Source organism: Anas platyrhynchos, chromosome 2 (assembly GCF_047663525.1).
Source record: "Anas platyrhynchos isolate ZD024472 breed Pekin duck chromosome 2, IASCAAS_PekinDuck_T2T, whole genome shotgun sequence".
Lineage (NCBI taxonomy): Eukaryota > Metazoa > Chordata > Aves > Anseriformes > Anatidae > Anas > Anas platyrhynchos.
This window is the reverse complement of record NC_092588.1, coordinates 39,204,302-39,210,301: the sequence shown is the minus strand read 5'-3', so window position 1 is coordinate 39,210,301 and position 6,000 is coordinate 39,204,302.

Below are 6,000 nucleotides of genomic sequence, written 5' to 3'. Positions count from 1 at the left end.
TTCTGACCACAGAGGAAGATGAGAGATCCAGTTCCTAACAGTGTGCCTCCATCAGATGCTGGTTAGGTCCTCTGCAGGACCGACAGGCTGGGTGCTGGGCACCCCAGAGCTCCCAGAGAACTCTGCTGAAATGAGAGAAAACAGCTGATAGTGTCTGTTCTGAATCAAGTAGGGTGACGGTGTTAATGAATTGATTCTGGTGTGTCCCGTGTCCGCTTCTGCTTGGTTCCAAATGAGCTCCTTGAATGATAAAGACTCCACAGAATTAAAATTACTCATGTATGCCTTCCTAACATCCCTTCAGCATGTGCATATCAGAGCCACATTAATTTCATTGCTAAGGGGAATTCCCTACCTCCAGAAATGGGAGTGGATTTAGTTAGGGTTTCCAGTAGTGAACCTTCTCCAATTTTCACACACTGAATGTATTCTGCAAAGTAATGACATCAAGACAAAAACGAAGATAAAGGGTCTGCATCATTATGTTTGACAGAGCATGTACACTACTTATGCAGAGATTGAAATGATCATAACTAAGCTTATGGAAAATTGCAAACATGCAAAGGTTGTATGAAAAGATGCATAAATCAAATTTACAAAGTAATTTTAATGCACTTTTTTGACATAAATTCTTTTAGAGGACTCATCAACCATATTCTGGTGTGCATCTTCTTTGATGGTAAGAATGATGATGATTAAAATATTAGACACCAGCAAAAACTTCTCCACTTCTAAAAAAAAATAAAAAAAATCCAAGCCTTGAGGCAAAAATGCTAAAAATGGACATTTTTTGTATGAAACCATTTGCACGAATGAAACTAATAGGTTTTATCTAAACCATCTGGTGGAGGAAAAGCATTAAAATGGAAAGTCACGTACTGAAGCCCCAGAGATTTCTTTTGAGTGCTATACATTAAAAAAATAAAAAAGGAAAACTCTGTAACTTTTCCCTCATTTATCTGAGGCCTTTCTCCCCTGAGTCCAAGCTTTAACTGATCAGCTTTACTTTGGCAACCAATACATTCCAGCTTGTCTTTGCGTGAAAGTTGCACTCCCAAAAATGTAGACGAAATTCATTTCAGTAAAGGGATTGGTGGGTTAGAGTTTATGTCTTGCTTGGGAGTATTTTTTTCCCTTAAATAAACCTCTACAGGAAACTCAGATATAAATGACATTCACTTTTGCTTTTTCTGTAGATGTAAAACCAGAGTGTGAAACCTGAGTTCAAAATAGTACAATTTAATGTAGCACATGAGGTGTATAACAGGAAGTAACCAACAGAAACTTTCTTACTGCCTTTCCCAAACTGGGGCCAAATAACCACGATCTGCTGGCTTTCTTTCTATCCCGTGTGTAGGGATATTGTGTAAAACACAGCCACAGACTAGCATAGGTCAGAAGGGATCCCTGGAGGTTTTCTGGTCTACCCCATCCCCACAGTAAACGCCCATGAAACTTAAACAGGGCTGTTTAGGGCTGTCCAGTTGAGTTTTGAATATTTCCAAGGATGGAGATCCCACAGCCTCTCTGGGCTCCTATTTCAGCTTTTGACCTCCCTCCTGGTGATTTTTTTCTTTTACTAATATGCAATCAGGATTGTCTCATTGCAACTTGTGTCTGTTTTTTCTTGTCCTTTGCTGAAAGATTTGGGCCCTGTCTTTGCTCTAACACCTGCTCTGAAGTGGCAGACTGCAGTAAGAGCTCCCCTTGGCTTGCTCTCCTTGAGACTCTCCTGATCCAGTGCTCTTTGTCTCTCCTTTTGAACTCTCTTCTCCAGCTTTGTGACCATTGTGGTGGCCTCCCTTGGATTCACTCCAGTCAGTGCTCTTATGCTGGGGTCACCTTTGGAAAGGCTGGGCTTAGGTTCCTCCCAGTCCAAAGGTGACACAGTACAAGGAGACAGGATAGCCTGTTTCTGATTTTGACCTCTTCTGAGAATTTAGAAACAGCCTTGAAAATCTATCACCCATTTAGCACAGAAGCATGACCTTGCTGCTAGGACCATATTGTGTCACTGCCTCCAGCCTGTTTGCAGAGGGCAACTTCTGCTGGGGACAGAGCAGCAGGACAGCCCCATTTTTCAGCTGTCACAACTCTCGCCTTGTGAGTCCGATGAGTCTCCTTGGTGTGCACATATGTAAATATATATATATGTATCATGCTTTGATAAATCTGATGCATAAAGTCAGGATTTTGCCAGGGTCTAGGGCAAAATTCTGCAAAGAGAGAGAGAGGGAGAAATAAAGACATTTAAGAACAGCCTAGTCAAAACGACAGTCTCTTGAGATCTGAAATTTTAATGTAAAATTCCAGCAGGGTGAGATCACAGATTAATCCCTCTTTTATTATTTTGTTCTTTTAAAAGTTACTTTACAGATAAGTTTGAAAATAGCACTCAGTTGTGCACTTAGGGGTGACAAGTAGAAAAACACAGAAGACCAGTAAAACCTGGAAAAATCTCCCTATTTATTATATATATTAGTAAAATCTCACCTGATTAAAGCTGTCCTCATGGGTCTGGGCACTGCTTCACAGTTGTTGAACTTAAATTATGGTTAAAGCAGGAGATTATTTTTTTTTTATTTTTTTTTTAAGCTCTCAGCTACTCTTCCACTAAATTACTCCCTGTTCCTGGAGACATCACTTATCATTTTTTATATTTATCTATTTAACACACAAAAAACTAACATATATGTGCATGCCAGAGGAGTTGAGAGGCTCAGCTTATTACTTCAGAATCCTGAGCAGAAGTAGATATCAAAACATGAAGTCTTCTACTAATTAGGAAAACAGATAGCCTTATTTACTGAAGCGATAGCATGCTTTTCAATGAACTTTGGAACTTCATGTTTGTATTTAATCAGTGCAGTGCTATATTGACAACAGGAAAAATCTCACATCTTTAGTACTTAAGAACTCAGTACTCTACACTGTTGGCATAAACACTGGGCCAAGTGTTTTGTTGTGCAGAAAGCAATCTGTGGGCTCTCTGAATGAAGAAGGCTTATATTGCCATGTGAGCTGTGCTAAGATGTTCAGGTGAATAGTCCCTATGCCCCCTACCCAACTTGGAAAGATCTGGGGCTTCTTTACTTCCACTGAAACTCTAGATTGACTCTAGATTCCAAAGTGTGAAAAGTCTGAATATTTTTTTGTTGTTGTTCTCAAATATTGGACCTATACATATTGTAAGGCAAAACTTCTTAGAAAGCCACTTTAGAGCAAGCTCTGAAATGTGTGATTCTTGGAGCCTTCAGAGACTTCTGTATTACAAAATGTGTGCCCAGCCTGCTGTGAAGCAGTGGCACAGTGGCACATGGAATATCCTCCACTCCCCTATTTGATCTAGCCCAAAAAACATATTTTACAAAGGTATCCATCCTTGATCTAATGTCTTTTTCCTTTTTTTTTTTTTAAAAAAATTTATTTATTTATTTTTATTTATTTTTATTTATTTATTTTTCTGACCTAAACTTCCAGCCTCTGGACATTGCCATGAATACTCTGGTCCTGCCTTCTGTGTGCATTCAGCATCTCCTATCCACATCCTCACAATTCAGCTGGCCGGTAGTCTGGAAAACAATGATGTTCTAAGGGTTACTGGATTACGATTGCTCTCTGCAAACAAAATTCACATCTGTTCTGACAACTTATTTCAGCCTGATGCGACTTGAAAAGGTCGAGATTAATCCCAGAAAATCAGCCTTCTATTGGAAAGGCCAAATCAACTTTAATTGTAACACATGGCTATTTGTATTGGCGTTTAGCTGCAGCCGTTTATCCTTCTTTCCACTGGTATTATTTGTTTCTGAACCAGCTACTAAAGCCTACAGTAAAAGCCGAACTGTTTTAAGTAACATAACAAAAACAACAGCTGACATCTTTCCTTTTACAGGTTCCCATTGACCCTGGGTATTTTGGGTGTATGGCTTTTATGACTTTTGTTTACCAGCAGGGGGAACAAAAAAAAAATTCACAGAAGAAAATGTTGGATCATTTTAGGATGATTAATGGTGCCTACTGTATTTGCACACATCCTCCTCGTGCGTTGTCTTGATGCATTACAGCCCGTTGAGTGAGCGCGTGCGGCGCCCGGGGGGGATGAACCACTCCTTCTGCAGCCCTGCCCCTCACGAAACTTTGTCAGCAGGTGCTCAGGGGTTTAAATCCCCTCTGCCACACCGCAGTCACAAGCTGTGGTTTTGTGACTTGCTGCAGCCCCCTCCCAACGCACGTGGGGCCGGCCGGCGCAGCACCCCTCTAACCAGCCTGCCGCCTTCCGCTGGCTGCTATCAGCCCAGCCATCAAGCCATAAACTGACATTTGAGCTTTCAGGGCCCCTGAAAAGTGACAGGATGAGAGAGACTCATTTGGCAATACTTTGCTCTTGCTGTTTGGCCTGGAGAAAGATACTCAAAGTGGTAAGATTGTTTAGCAACAGCTGGCAAGCACCCGGGTGTGAGCCTGATTTTCAGACATGACAGGCACTTACAGGAATGTTGCCAGATACAGCTGTTTAAAAGCCTTAATAAACAGCAAGTCAATACTAATCTTTGCCAAATTAATCTTTTCCTTGACAGCCCATCAGAGCAATTATGCTCAGACTCGTTGTAAACACGCAATTGTCAGAGGGTAAGGATCTTCTCTGCAGCACACTGTGTTTTATTTTTTTTTTTTTTTGCACAGAGCTTGTTTTCAAAATAGGAAGGTTTCTTTTTCTTCTCCCCTTCCTCTCTTTCCTTTTCTCTCCTGTTTTATTTTCTAGCCAATTACATGTTTGCCAGCTTGGTATTAGCCTGAATGAAATTTCTTTGTAAAGTGTCTATCGCAGCAAGCCCTTAATAGAATGTGAAATGATGACAGTCGCAGGATCCATGCAGATGCACGTTTGCTAGTAGGTTTCTCTAATTAGGCAGTAACTGTGACAGACTCTGAAATGTTACAAGTCATTGTTCTCACTTGTCCCCTTGTCAGTGGAATAAGAAGTACATTTGAGTTGTGATTTAATATGGTGTGGGTAATAATAAAATACATGACTTTGCAAAGGAAAGCAAATGCTGTCTGAAAGACCTGACTCGAAGCAAGAGCTCATGCTCTCTGAGGTGCTGAGCACCTTCTGCAGCACTGCCAGAACTCTCAAACTCTTATGCACCCAAAATAATACTCCATTTAAATGTTAAAAGACTCGAGGACGCCAAATAAATAATTAAACAGGTAATGGCTCTATATCTATCTTTATCAATACCTCTTTATCGAGGGGAGCTCTGGGGAGTGACTCCCTGTATGGTTACATACAGCTCTTTAGCTATTTCTCAGACTGTGTGTGGAGTAAGGGTTTTAGCTACTCCATGTCTCCAGAGCATGGAAAGAGATCTCCATGGATCTGCCATGTTTACAGAATCATGTAAGAAATAGGCAGATGCAGCCTTGGAGGTGGTAGCTGAGGTTGGGATGAAGTCTCAGAAGGTTGAGGAAGGTGATAAGCCTGTCTCTTACCTTCCAGTAATGAGCTCTTTTATTGCAAGATTTCCTGTTTACAGAGGAGCCTCACAGGGAATATTTGGCAGATTTGCCACTGGAATCAGGAAATGGTATTTGGTGAGGGAGAGAGAGGCAGGCATGAATACATTAAGTTTCATTGTGAATGGCTGAGGCCCTCCATGAATACATTAATTGCTTACTGCCTGTGGATGAATGTAGGGGGAAAAATGCTACAGCAAGTCCTTTTAAAGAGCCTCTTCAGGTCAGAGGCAGCAGCTGGGTGCAATGCTTGAACCTCTGTGAGTTGGGTGAGAGACTGGGTCTCACATCACCAGAACAGAGCACTCTGAGATCAGCAGCAAACTCAAAGAGCTCTTTTCTTTTTCAAAACTTCTGCTTACCTTGGTGCAAGCAGACAGCATTTAAATCCTCTGGAGTGATTATGTTCCTAACCTTGCATTTCACCTACCAGTTTTAAAAAATCATCAGGAAAAACAAACAAACAAACAGCGACAGCAC